A 15,071-nucleotide genomic window follows, 5' to 3' on the forward strand; every position below is an offset into this window, starting at 1 on the left:
GATCGTGTATTCTGATAAAGTCCATCAATGGGTGTCAAGTTAAAAACTCCTTCTTTTACTATTACAATAGTGCAAGGATGAACTCTTTCCCACAAAATCCTTTTCCTGTGGATGACTAATTTGAAGCATTTTAAATCCTTTCCTTCAGTTTATTTTTCCTTGAGATAGACCGACCGGCTAGAGAAGGACCCCCTGAGCCCCGCCGCATTTCCCGAGGCTCTTCCCACCCGTGCATTTCCGAGAGCAAAGGGGTCAAACTAACTTTTCTCATGGTTCTATTTCTGTGACTCAATTCTTTTGGAAGAGTGAGGGTGGATTTCCAGAATCAGTAATTATTAGAAATACAGGAAGGAAGTGTGTTCTTGAAAGATTAAAGCTCCATGGTTTAGAGCTAAATGAGTTGGCTTGGTTCATATTCTCAGGACACTTTAGAGCATTTCAGGGAATCCCGCTGAGCTCATTCTCTAGCCACTGGAGCCCCTCCCTCCTTGTTTTCACATTCACTTATTTCTGGCTGACATCACTGGTGCAGAGAAGACTAGTTACCGTATTTCTCCCCATCTTCTGCCTGGGGAGATAAAGGCCTCTAAGGGGACATAGACACAGGAGAAAACAATTGAACTTCCTCTCTGAGGTCAGTATCTGCTAAGTCCCTTGAGGCCATATTTCTTTCTTTCTTTTTTTTTAATAATATATTTTTATTAATTTCAGAGAGGAAAGGAGAGGGAGAGAGAGATAGATATAACAACGATGAGGGAGAATCATTGATTGGCTGCCTCCTGCACACCCCACATTGGGGATTGAGCCCAAAACCCAGGCATGTGCCCTGACCAGGAATCGAACCGTTACCTCTTGGTTCATAGGTCAACGCTCAACCACTGAGCCATGCTGGCTGGGTGAGGCCATGATTTCTGGTCAAACCAAAGATAGTAATTGCAGCTCTCTGAGTCACTTCTGCTTTGGGGACTCCAGCAGGGTTCTCATTTCCATCCATGAGCACATTTCCTTGGGCTGCAGAATGTGGTGTAATGCAGGCAGTGTAGACCAGGAAGAGAGACAGTGCTTGGTGGCATGATGGTGTGGTATTTGGAGCAAATTAGGACATTTTTTAAAAATATATTTTATTTTATTTTATTTTTATTGATTTTTTTACAGAGAGGAAGGGAGAAGGATAGAGAGTTAGAAACATCGATGAGAGAGAGAAATCGAACAGCTGCCTCCTGCACACCTCCTATGGGGAATGTGCCCGCAACCAAGGTACATGCCCTTGACCGGAATCGAACCTGGAACCTTTCAGTCTGCAGGCTGACGCTCTATCCACTGAGCCAAACCAGTTAAGGCAAATTAGGACATCTTAACAGGGGTTGGGCATGTGAAACTGGAACTGTGGAGAGGTCTTGGTTCAGAAATATTTGTTAGCTAAAACATGAGGATAAAAGAACTTGTTTGTGCCCTAGCCGTTTTGCTCAGTGGATAGAGCATCAGCCTGCAGCTTGAAGGGTCCTGGGTTTGATTCAGGTCAAGTGGCACATGCCCAGGTTGTGGCTCAATCCCCAGTGGGGGGTGTGCAGGAGGCAGCTGATCCATGATTCCCTCTCATCATCAATGTTTCTATCTCTCTCTCCCTCTGCCTTCATCTCTCTCTCTCAATTAAAATCAATAAAAACATATTTTAAAAAAAAAAAAAGAGCCCTGAAAACTGACCGGTAGGGGCGGAAGAGAAGCCCACTAAAGAGTGAGGGGATTGATTGGAGAGTTTGGGAGAAGAACTGGGAGGACAAGATGTGAGAGAAACCAGTGGACGAGGGAGTTTAAGAATGGAGGGAATGTGAAGTAGTTTCACATACGAACAGAGGGTTCAGGGAAATGAAAGTTGAAGCATGTCAATGGTAGTTAGCATGAGGAGGGGCTCATGGATGGGTCTTGGCAAGAGCTTGTTAGTAGAGTGGAGGAGGCGAAAGCCTGATTGGAGCAGGCTAAGGAGTGAATGAGCTGACGTGGCTCCCGTAAAAATGGCTAAACATAGTAGTCGCCCAAGGTTTGCAACTGGATAAGGCAGAGACTTACGACAGCCCCGACTTTGGGCTGCAGTCTAAGAGGAAGCTGGAAGGTTCTTCTGAAAGGATTGTTCATTTTGATGTTTGTTCATAATCTACTTTCACTGAATGAGTAAAATTATATTTTTAATAAACAGAGGTAGCTCTCTTGAGATGTAAACTTTTGGTGTGGACAAGATGCAACTAAATGAACATAAAGAAGTAGACCAAAAGCCATCTGCCCAAACTGGAACTGTCAGAGAGGAAACAGCCTTGCCCGGCACAGTGACATACGTTGATCGTGAATCAAAGAACTGAAGGATGAAGGGCTCCGAGGGGAGAAACAGGTGATCCACCGGTGGGGGATGAGGTGATAAAATGGTCTCTGCTGCCTTGTCTAAGTGGACATAGCCTGAGATACTCAGCCTCTCTGAATAATTAGCAGCAGTCTGAGATGTATCTAGAGAGCAAAGAGGAGATGGACAAATTGCAGCAAATAATTCTAAGACTTCGATTCATGACATGGAGAACATAAGAGTTGTAGAATTATTTCATTTTAAATAAATTTATTTCCTTTACATTTTAACAAAATAATAATCTTTCTAGTTTAAAAAAAACAAATGAGTATAGACAACATTTTCCAAGAAGCTTCCCCAGGCTGCTGGCAGGTGCTGCCCTCATGATTCCTGCTATGGTTCTCTGTGCTCAACATTCACTGAAGGCCTATCACCAACCTCTAGGGCCATGTTACTATGACAACCAGTCTAGTGATTCTGTCCCTTGGAGACACTGGCTACCTGTGATGCCCAGCCCTTTGGCAGAGCTCAGTATGTGGGTCCTATGGGCCACACTCCCTTAGGCCTGCATTCAGGTCTAGATAGCATCTCAAGCCCCGGAGGAAGCGCTTTTCCTGGCCGGGACCCCGTTCCCACTGCAGACTTCCCTGCCACTGCCCCGCTGCTGGCCCCCGCACCCATTGCAGCTGAGCTGGTGTGTCCTGCTGGGTCACCTATTTTACTGTGTAGGCTAGAAAGATTGAATGTGAGGGCCAGCACCAACTTTCAGGAAGCAAGGCTGAAAGCCCACAACTCTTCCGCCACCTGCTCAGTCTCACAAAACCCCAGCTGCCTACGTGCTGTATCCACAGAAACTGCCACCGTGTCTATTAAAATACAGGAAGCAAAGTCATAAAAGATACATTTCCTGCCAAACATCTGGGGACAACCAGATATAAGGAGAGGAACAATAAAAGAGGAATGTGAGGATGACCGTTATGTGCCCAGATGCCTTTCCTGTTGAAAAACTCCAGCTTGGACGATGGAGTGGGGAACTTGGTCACATGGCTGTGAGTTCAGGACAGCCACACAGGCAGCTCTCTTGCTTGTGGGCTGAGAAGGACAGAGCCAGCCTCCAGGTTGGTTTCTGGGAGCACTGGGCTCTTCGATGTCACAATGAAGCAAATGTTGGGTAGTCTCCAAAGTTAGAAGCAGATCAGACTTATTTTGCTGACCTTAGAGGCCATGTGACTTCTTTGGTGGCTGAGGCTGACTATGGGAAGTCCTTAGTGCATGTGGTGGCATTTGAAGCTGAGGAGTCTTTGCCACGTGATGCAGCAGGCGCTTTACAATGAGCCCTAGAGTGCCTCCCAGGGACCTTGTGCCAGTTGTCGACACCCTCAGACCCCACCTTGTGCCTCCTGGACCCACCTCCTCCTGAAATCGAGTCCACCTCCAGTGCCTACAAAGAAAGCTTTTGGAAAATGTGGAACAACTTTATTGTTTTTGTTTAAAATAACAAATTTTATTATAAAAATTCAAGTAATATAAAAAAGTACAGCGAAGTTAACACACACACACACACACACACACACGCACACACGCACACGCACACGCACACACACACACACACACATATCCCTCAGTGTAAATCCTATTGCCCAAAGACAGGTGTCCTCAAACTACGGCCCGCGGGCCACATGCAGGTGTTTTTGCCGTTTTGGTTTTTTACTTCTAAATAAGATATGTGCAGTGTGCATAGGAATTTGTTCATAGCTTTTTTTTAAACTATAGTCGGGCCCTCCAATGGTCTGAGGGACAGTGAACTGGCCCCCTGTTTAAAAAGTTTGAGGACCCCTGCCCAAAGACAACCATTCCTAATATATATATATTAGAGACGCTATAGGTATGTGGATAGATAGAATAACTGATAGAATTCTATGAAAATATGACCATACTCTGCTTAAAATATATATTTTTTTCTTGATTTCAGAGAGGAAAAGAGATAGGAACATCAATGATGAGAGAGAATCATTGATTGGCTGCCTCCTGCACGCTCCCTACTGGGGCGGGGGGATGGAGCCCGCAACCAAGCCATGTGCCCTTGGCCAGAATTGAACCTGGGACCCTTTAGCCCGAAGGTCGACGCTCTATCCACTGAACCAAACCGGCTAGGGCTGGTTGTTGCTATTTTTAATAACAATTCTTCTGTTTTGCACTAAAGATAATATCAGCTCTGTTTTAAATAGCTCTGTATTTTGTTATTGTGATATTTTTCTATTCTTTTCTCTCTCTCTTTTAAAATGAGAAGTGGGGACTGAATTTTATCAAGTGCTGTTTCAGCGTCTGTTGAAATGATTGTATTTTTCACTATTTAACCCAGTGATATGGGTGGTATTTTATTGTTAGTATTAATAATAGTTGCCTTTGTAGCAATTCCTTTAATCATTCTTGGGATAAAGCCTCTTTGGCCATGGTGTAATGTTTCCCATAATATATTAATTAAATCTATTTTATGCATATTTTAATGTGAGATTTGTGTGTGGTTTATAACTGCAGATGAAGATTTTCTAGAGCAGTGCCTCTTATCCTTTCTCATTATTGCCCTCCCTGTGGAGACTTGGAGACATTTTTTCTTTATGTATGTGCTAACAAGCCAAGAGCTTTATTGATGCAGCGGGCACTTTACAATGAACCCTAGAGAGCCCGCCTTCTCTGGGAGGATGTTTGTACAAACCCTCTAGGGTTTTCCACTTCAAAAACACAAGCTCTCCCTTTCACCACAGGCCTTGGATCTGCACCGCCCAAATCATCCCTCCCCATCTTAAACAGGCAGTGCACACACCTGACCAACACTGGCCAGCCACTCTGGCAGACAGTCACAATGTCAGTTCTACATTAGCCGCGGACAAAGGCGCAGACTGTCAGATCCTGCAAAGGATTTAGGAAACGTAAGACAATTTCTACCTCCACCTTGAAAATAAAATACACTTCAGTGGATGCATGTCCTGAAATAGTTGGGAGTTCCTGGGAAGATGGTTCATTGTCAATCCCTTCTTTTAAAAAAAGATTTTTTAATTGATTTTTAGAGAGAGAGGAGGGAGAGAGGGAGAGACAGACGAGAGAGAGAGAGAGAGAGAGAGAGAGAGAGAAGAAATATGGGTGGGAGAGGATTGGCTGCCATATGTAGTTTTATATCTTGGAATGAACTAGGCAATAGGCCACATTTTTAAATCCTCACCCAAGGATACATTTTTTTTTTTAAATAAAGTTATAACCTCAGATTATTATTATTATTTTTTAAATATATTTTATTGATTTTTTACAGAGAGGAAAGGAGAGGGACAGAGAGCTAGAAACATCGATGAGAGAGAAACATCGACCAGCTGCCTCTAGCACACCCCCTACCGGGGATGTGCCTGCAACCAATGTACATGCCCTTGACCGGAATCGAACCTGGGACCTTTCAGTCCGCAGACCGACGCTCTATCCACTGAGCCAAACCGGTTTCGGCCAAGGATACGTTTTTATTGATTTTTTAAAGAGAGAGAGAGGGAGAGAGAAACATTGATGTGAGAGAGACACATTGATCAGTTGCCTGCCATACATGCTCCTACCAGGGATTAAACCCAAACCTTTTGGCGTACAGGTCAATGCTCCAATCAACGGAGCCACCTGGCCAGGGCTATTGCCCCTTTCTTGAAGGCATCAATCACAGATAGGCCCTTCAGCATGTGGATCAGAATATTTGCAACATCTGGTGGGTAAGCAGGTATAGGACAGGAGAGAAGACCGAGGAGTGAGGCCTTGAATGTCTCTAGCTCCTTAAAGTTGTATGCATCGCACATATGGTCTTAGCCAGAGAGCATGATGCCTCGGAGAGCAAGACTCCACTGGGCAGCTGCTTGTCAAACCAAAAAGTGAAGCCAAGGTGGACAGTATGTAGCTGGGTTTGAAGTCAGGAAGAGGTGGGGGACAGAGGTTGGACTCACAAGCTGAGCTGCAGATTGGGATGTAGCAATGGTATTAAAGTGCATATGGTGCAGGGCCCGAGACTGTTCTCAAAGGCTTATTTTGTCTGTTGCACATGCTTCCTTTGGAGCTTCAGTCTTACCTTCATGGGGCAAAATTCATTGACTGCCATTTTTAAAATAAGGTCATTAGCCTTGGAAAGTTGGGTGGGATTTAGCATTCACCTGTATTATAATAGATAGTAATATGTAGTGTCCAGCTAAGGTGACTCCAATGAGTAATACACCTGTATAATCAATCCCCTCCCATTAAATGCAAGTGGAACCTGTGACTTGCTTCTAGCCAATATGCCATGGCAAAGGTGAGGGGATGTCAATTCCTTGATTAGGTGTGTCATATGGCTAAGGTGATAGAATGTCACTGCTTGATTATGTTTGTTATATAAGTCTGTTTAGTAGAGAGCAGAGAGGGATTCCCCTGTTGGCCGTGAAGAAGCAAACTGCCATGTTGTGAACTGCCTGTGGAGAGGGCCACATGGGAACAGACTACAGGCGGCCTTAGGCCTGAGGAGGCCAGCGGACAGGAAGGAGCTGGGCCCTGAGCCCTGCAGACACAAGCAAATGAATTCTGCCAACAACCAATGACCTTGGAAGCAGATACCCTCCTCCCCCAGTCAAACTACCAGACAAGAACACAGTGCAGCCAACATCTTGATTGCTACCTGTGGAACTCTGAGCCCAAGACCCAGCTAAGTTACACCTGAACTCCTGAACCAAGGAAAGTATAAGCATAAATATGTGTTCATTGAAGCCACAGAATTTGTGGTAATTTGTTATGCAGCAACAGAAAATTAACACACACACACTCTCACGTACACAAAGCACACACACACACACACATACATGGACACTTGTAGTTGAATTATTTTCTACATTTCTCCCCTCTTCCCAAGTTATTAGCTTAATATTTATTAGGTGAAGTTTGGACTTTCAGATTGTTAAAAAAAAAATTGTTCTTTTCATTCATATGTTCAAACCTTATGAGCATATGCTTTTGTGTTCTATTTTCTTATTTTTAAATTTTTATGTATTCATTGGTATCTCCTTCCTCAATTAAAAATTTATTAAATTATGGCTTTACTTTTCAAATACTTAGCTTTTGGTTTTACTTATTGAGCCCAGTAAAATTATTTTTCATTTTCAAAAGTATTTCCTTCTACTTTTATTGTCACACTAGAGGCCTGGTGCACGAAATTTGTGCACAGGTACAGTCCCTAAGCCTGGCCTGTGATCAGGGCCATCTTCCCCAACTGCCTGCAGCTGGCCCCGCCCCCTGTGCCATCCACTCCTGGTTCCCCCTGTTCACCATCAGGTGATTGGTGCCTGATGGCTAGGGGAAGGGACTGAGAGGTCGGCTATTCCCGCCCGCTTGCCGGCCCTGTGTCCACAGCGGGTGGCCATCAGGCGATCGGAGCCTGCTGGCCAGGGGAAGGGACCAAGAGGTGGTCAGTGCACATCATAGTGAATGGTCCAGTGGTCGTTCTGCCTTTAGAGTCAATTTGCATTTTACCCTTTTATTATATAGGATAGAGGCCTGGTGCATGGGTGGGGGCTGGCAGCCTGCCCTGAATGGGGCCCTGGATTGGGGTGGGGGTCCCCGCTGGGCGCAGTGCCGGTCTGGGCGAGGGGCCGCAGATGGTTTGCAGGCCAGCCACGCCTCTGGCTTTGTCAGGAAGGACATCTGGAAGACATCCGGTCTAATTAGCATAATACCCTTTTATTAGTATAGATTTTCTTCTTCCTCTTTAGCCTGGCTTGTCTTCTCATTCCTTTTCTAATATCTTCAGTGGAATTCTTTCTAAAATGTTCTCTTTTTATCAACCACTGAAACAGAGAAAATTTCAAATTATAAAATTTTCTAAAAGTACTGCTTGGAATACATTCCAGAGATTACTGTGGCATGTTTTAACCATCATTGTTTTCTGAATAAACTCCTTTTTTGTTCTTGATTTTCTTTCCAATTCAATTGCTGATTCAGTAAAAAATTTAAAATGTCCAAGTAGTTGGTTTATTTTTATTTATTTTGGTTGTTACTTTATATTTCATTCTATTTTGGCCAGAGAACATAGCAGATATCATTTCTGATCTTTTTGAACTACTTGAGATTGTGTTTGTGGCCTAGCATGTGATGTATGAGACCATATGGGAAGTTGCCATGGACAGTTGGGAATTATAAACAGTACAAGAGATCTATTAATTCTGTCTCTAAGATACTTTTTCTCAGGGGCTGAGACCGGCTCAGAGGCTAAAGTAAGAGCTGAGGAGCATCCATGAGTATAATTAGTAGGACCCTGGTTTCTGGCGGAGCTGGGAAGGGCACCACTCAAACAACCAGTGGGAGTGTTGTTGAAATAGAGAGAGAGTAGTTAAGAGAATAGCTGGTGTGACAGGCTAGAGAGATGGGGACACAGTGTGTCACCCTCCAAGGGGAGGCAGGGGTCCAACAGTAAAGGAGCAGAGAAGTCAGTGAGTTAGAGAGAGAGGTGTGGATCTTGCTGAAAATCCCTATGTTATGTAGTACTTCAGTTGGCTGCATATGGTAGATTCCTCTGGTGCTGTCTCCAGGCTAGTAAGTGTTTAGAATTATCTCTAATGATTAACTTCTGTTCTTTCTGGTAGAGAGGGGAGAAGGGACACCTTTGCAAATTTATGTCATGCTTTTAGGAAAATGGGGGAGGGCAAGAGAGCTTTTCTTGTATTTATTTCTCTCTCCCCCCCCCTTTTTTAAAAAATATTTTTGTTGATTTCAGAGAGGAAGGGAGAGGGAGAGAGAGATAGAAACATCAATGATGAGAGAGATTCATTGCACGCTCCCTACTGGGGATTAAGCCCGCAACCCGGGCATGTGCCCTTGACTGGAATCGAACCCAGGACCCTTCAGTCTGCAGGCTGACACCTAATCCACTGAACCAAACAGGCTAGGGCTTGTATTTACTTCTCAATTGCCTTTAGCTCGAAATAATATTTATGCCAGAATGGCACATTTTGGGGTGGCATATTCTGCTACCCTTCAAGGTCAAGAACAACATACTATAGCAGAGCATGAAGTTAGAAGGAGCCTGAATATTGATAATTTCCAAAACCTCTGTGCTGGTCCCGGAGGCCTGTCAGACCTGCTGTGTTCTTGTTACTTGGGGAAAATACTCCTTTTGGTTAAGCTGCCATATTTGCGCCTCTATTTTTATGTAGCAAAATTCAAGCATAATTGAGGATAGGCCAGTAAAATACCTACTGTAATTGTTTTTCTAAAAGAACTTTCCTTGTACTTATACCCATTTTTGTTTTATATATTTTGTAACTAGATTGGGAGGGGCTCATCTGTATTCAATGTTCTTAGTATTTTATTATTAAACATGTCTTTTCCATTATATGATAATCTTTTTCATTCTTTTGAATACTTTTTGCCTTTATCTAGTAGGCAGTGAAAAGCAAAATTATTTTGTTTCTCATAGATGAGAGTTGAAAGTTCTGGTTGTTGATAGTTTGAACCAAATATAGAAAAGAAAATGTTCATTGTTTTAAGTTAATTGCCTGTTACTGCTGAAAAGGAAAATGTGACTTACCACACATACTTATGAGATACAAATAAGCAAAAGACATAATGGAAAAGAAACAGGAAATTTAAAATATGAGCCCAGAAAATGACTAAACATCATAGTAAATGAATACAGTCAAAATTCTTGTACTAAAATCTAAGAGCCTCAGTTCAGATTGAAAAACAAAATCCATTAGTAAATTAATTCTGAGGCCACACAGATGTTTTTTAAAAAAAGGCAAAACCCAGGAAGTAAGACAATACTTCTATCAAAGTCAAGCAGAGAGAAGGAAGAGGAGGGTTTCTAGAGTCGTCATGGACCTCTGAGGGTTCCTCTCATCTCCTCAGTCCAGTTCTCCGACCGGAAGGGGCCACTCCTCTCCGAGATGTGCGGCAAAGGCATTCTGGGGGTCCCTGGCGGCCCCCATTGGAGTGGGTAGAAACCGCAGACTCCAAACTCTAGTGAGGAAGAAACATAAGTTTCTGTTTTCCTGAATGCAACTGGACTTCTAGTACAGTCTCCATTCCATCCAGCTGTCCTGCCTCTCACCCTAGCCGCGTGGGGCCCGCCCCCTTTTCCTCGGATTGCCTAGTTCTGGAGGACTTCCCGAGGCACGGGGGTGGGGCAGGGCAGATGCTCCTTGGTGGCCTGGGACCAGGCATCTCTCCACTTCTGTGCTGGCCTTGGGTGCCTGCAAACCACCCTGCCAGGCTATTCCCGGCTCTGTCTGCCTCCACAGGGTGCTCACCCCTTTCCCATCTCTGGGGTCTTGCCACCTCCCGGAGGGATTCTGTCCGGAAAGTGAGGCCTACAGATCCTACATGTTCATGCTGATTTTGCAGTCTCTGGGGCTCGGCTCAGGACAGAGGACCCTGAATCCTGCTGCCCGTGACCCACTAACATCTAAGTTCAAGGCAGCCAATTAGTAGCATGCAGGTCGTGTCCAGTCCAGGAGCTATTTTGTCTGGCTCAGGCAGTATTTAAAGATTCTTTTCAAAAGGTTAGGAACATTTTGTTATGAGAGCGTTAGCTTTTAAATCCATCTACCCATTTACAGGAAATAGAGAAGACAGAGGGGCATGTAAATGACACCAGCCAAACCCAGACCGTGGGAAACTCTATACGACCAAGGGCATGGCTTCTTCTTTCTGGTTGTTGTTTTTTTAGAAAAAAAAATTTTTAATTGGTTTGAGAGAGAAGACAGATTTGTTGTTCCACTTATTTATGCATTCATTGGTTGCTTCTTGTATGTGCCTTGACCGGGATTGAACCCACAATCTTGGGGTATCGGGATGACGCTCTAACCAGCTGAGCTACCCAGTCAGGGCCAAGGGCTTGGCTTCTTTAACAAATACTTTGCAAGGGACAAAAAGAAGGGGAGCGAGCCTATAGGTTACAGGAAACTTAAAAACATCAATCACTTGCAATGTGCAGACTTTGTTTGGATCCCCTTTCAAACAAACTGTAAACTATAAAATAACATAAACATTGATGACCTTCATGGAAAAATTGTAAATGTTAACACTGACAGGCTATTTAATGTGAGGTTACCGGGGTTTATTTAGTTATGACATTGTGTTATGGTTAGAAACACGAGTCCTAATTTTTTACAAAGAAAATGGTGAGTCTAGGATTTACTTCACAATATTCAGGGTAGGGGGAAGTGGGTAGGAGTATAGATGAAACAAAACTGACCATGAGTTGATACTTGTTGAAACTTGGTGATAAGTGCAAGCAGGTTCATGATATTTAATTTGCCCATGTTTAATATGTTTGAAGGTTTCCATAGTTACCTTTTTATTTTATTAAAAAAAATTTTTTTAGAGGAGAATTTCCACATAAACATTCTGAGTTTTGGATTCTCTGGAAGAAAATGGAAGGATCTGGTAAGAGGCCAGACCTCCACCCTGCAGCAACCAGCTGGAGTTGAGAAGTGTGAGAGGGCGGCATCTGCCACCCGGGGAGCCACGTCTCCACGCTCCCTGCTGCTCGAGGCCTGGCCGCACCCTCAGTCCCCACGGCCTGCCTCTGCCTCGGCTGCCAGGTCAGCGTTCTGGTTTGCAACCCACGGGAACTTCCCTCTCCTTCCTTCCAACACGCTCCTTCCCCGGCCCGGCCACCATGGTTGGACCCAGTGGGGCTGGGTCAAAGGAGCTGCTTGCTCTTCTGCTCTTTTTCACTATGTTTTTCCCCCAAATCTTCTTTCTGTGCCATGAATCCTTTTTGGTCCCCCGAGAATCCAGGATTTTGAGACTCAAAAGCATAAGACGAAAAATCCATTAGAAAATTAATTTATGAGGACAAGCAAATGTTTGTTAAAAGGCAAAACCCAGGAAGTAAGACAAACACTTCTTTCAAAGTCAAACAGAAAGAAGGGAGAGGAAGGTTTCTAGAGGCGGTATGGACCTCTGAGGGGTCCTCGCATCTCCTCAGTCCAGCTTTCCCCCCCCCACCCCCCCGAGAGGGGCCACACCTCTCCGAGATGTGCTGCCAAGGCGTTCTCGGGGGCCCCTCCCATGCACCCCCCTCCTGCTTTTAGCCATCACACCCCTTCCCTGAGGAAGTGAATGCAGCACCCCCTGGGCATTTCCAATAAAGACACAGATGGGGCTGGGAAGGAAAAATGACAGAAAATTTGGTTACGATGTAGATGTGGATCGTATACCTATCAGGTTGGCTGATATTAAGAAGTTGGATGATATCGAGTTCTGCCAAAGGGGAAGGAAAACAGAAACGCTCATGGGCCTGTGAACGGGTGTAAGCTTTCCGGGCAGCAGCTCGGAAGTGTTAAGTGAAACGGAATACGGACCCATCCCACGCCCGGCACTCCTGGATGCTGAGCTCAGAGAAACTCTTGCCCAGCTCCCCAAAGAAACATGTGTGAGTGAATACGTTCTTGCAGAATTGTTTGGAAGAGCGAAGATCTGGAAACACCCAGAAGTTTACGAATAGTAAAGTAGATAAATAAAACGTGTGCTATGCAGATGAGCGCTATTCAGCAGGTAAAAGGGAATGCTCGGAAATTATTTTTTGTCAACTTGGAGCCATCTCAAGACCTCAGAATCTTGACTGGAAAAAAGTGAGAAGAGAATGATAATGTGCACAAAAGAACAATGAAGGTTATTATTTTTTTTAAAATAGGCACAAAATAATACCAATACCAGGCCTGATACAAATGGAAATACAGAGGAGTGGGACATACAGAATCACAGGAGTGGTAAGAGGAGAAAAATGAGATTGGGGATGGGGTGAAGAGGTTAAAAACAAACAAACAAACAAAAAACAGTAAGTAAAAGTGAGCCGTGCAGGTGCTGATAGAGATGGTGTGCCTTGGACCAAGCTCATTCCTTCTGCGTACATGAGGTTTCAGCAAACAGAAACGAACCAAAACAAAACACCAGTTAATATTTAAAATATTAACCTGACGCATGTGGAAAAAGAACCGAGTGAGTGGCTGTGAATAATTAGAGGTCTAATGTGTGCCAGAGGTGGCAGCGAGGGCTCTCGCTCGGGCCTCCGGGCAGAGTGGGCCAGTGGGTGGACGGCCCGGGGCAGCGCCAGGGGAAGTGGAGTGACCAGGGCCTTCCGTCCCCTGTGATTCTCCAACGGCTGAGCTCCTTCGGGGGTCACTCCATGTTGTGGCCTTGAGTCTCTTTAAACATAGATTCCTTCCAGCCCCACTGACTGCTCTCAGGGAACCTGCGGGGTCACAAGATTTTCCCACAGAGGTCAGCACGGGGAGGCTTCCGCCTGGGATTAGCCGCCAGCTCCTCCAGCAAAGTCAGGATGTCCTGGGAACAGATGCTGCTCCGCCCACCTTTTCTCTGGGCGCCTTCAGTCCCAAAAGCTGCTTCTCAAACATGCTCTCTGCTCCTGGTTATCTTTTCTTGGGATGTGAAGGGGCAGAGGAGAGCGGTCCTAGCAACGGCTCTGATTTTGCTTGAAGCCCCACTCAGACAATGAAGGCGAGAAGGACCAGGAGTTCTTTGTTGTCTCCTGAGCCCATCCTCCCCCGCTCCCCCACTTCCTTTTCCTTTTACAAACATGTTCAGTGCAGCGTCTGCACCAGGAACTGTGCTGGGCACCATAGGATTTGAATCGGACACTGTCGCCTGCCCTCAGGGAGGTTCAAGTGTAGTGGGGAGCAAGTAGTGAGTGTGGCCACGTGGTAGGGATTTGCGAGTGTGAGGGTGCTTTGAGACCACGGAGGTGGGCAGCTACTTCAGATGGGAGGGTATCAGGGATGGCTTCTTGGAGGCAGTGCTCCTTGCTGAATCTGGAAGGATAAATGGAGTTAACAAGAAGGGCAGAGGTATTCTTGCTGGAGGGAAGAGCACAGGCGATGGCTGGGAGGCAAGAAACAACAGGAAGCAGTGAAACAACAGGAAGCAGTGGGAAGCTGTCAATAGTTCACCATATCTGGGCTCAGGCAGATTGTGTTAGGACTTAACTAATGTCCTACCTCCTCCCTGAGGCCTGCGGAATTGCCCCAGCCCCATCATGCTCCCCTCCTCTGAATCTTGGGCAAACTTTTACAATCACATGTTTCCCTACTGTGTGTGTGTGTGTGTGTGTGTGTGTGTGTGTGTGTGTGTACATGGCACGAGGGCTTCATTTCCCAGTCCTGGCTTGGAGAAGGGCTCGCTAGCCCAGGGCTTCTCCCACCCAGTGCCTTGCATTTAGCCTTCACTCTAAGCCCATGTACTGCTCAGTGAGGAGGGAGACCGAGGCCATGGGCAGCAGCACCAGATCCCACCCCAGTGCATTGGGCGTTCAGTCTCAGAGGCTTCTGCCAGGTTGTGCCTGAACCAGGCTGACATCTGGGCCGGTGCCCAGGTGAACATTCTTCTGGGAGAGAGAACTGAAAATCGGGTAGCCAGCCTCTCAGATCGTGCCCAGTGATCCCCTCCGCCTGGCTTTCCTGCCCTGTGAGTCTCCTTCCTTGAAGCTGGATGGGTCTGCATGACCAACAGAATACAGCAGAGGAGATGGGATGTGCCTTTGAGGTCAGCTGAACAGAGCCATCAGACTTCCGCCTTAGTTTCCATCTTGGACTGCTCACTCTGGAAGGAGCCCCTGCTGTGTTGTGAGGACACTCAAGCAGCCCTATGGGAGGCCCACGGGGTGAGGAACCAGGGCCCCCTGTCAACGGCCTGTGAGGAGCCATCCTGGACACCCCCCCTCCAGCTCCAG

The 15,071-nt window shown here is 45.6% G+C and overlaps 1 long non-coding RNA gene across 3 annotated transcripts in view; it reads left to right on the forward strand.

Moving 5' to 3' along the window:
• Positions 1-15,071, forward strand: part of LOC114233707 (uncharacterized) — a 39,671-nt gene that overhangs the window by 23,838 nt on the left and 762 nt on the right. The gene's annotated exons all lie outside the window — the stretch shown is intronic.

The sequence above is a fragment of the Eptesicus fuscus genome, chromosome 16 (assembly GCF_027574615.1).
Source record: "Eptesicus fuscus isolate TK198812 chromosome 16, DD_ASM_mEF_20220401, whole genome shotgun sequence".
Classification (NCBI taxonomy): Eukaryota; Metazoa; Chordata; class Mammalia; order Chiroptera; family Vespertilionidae; genus Eptesicus; species Eptesicus fuscus.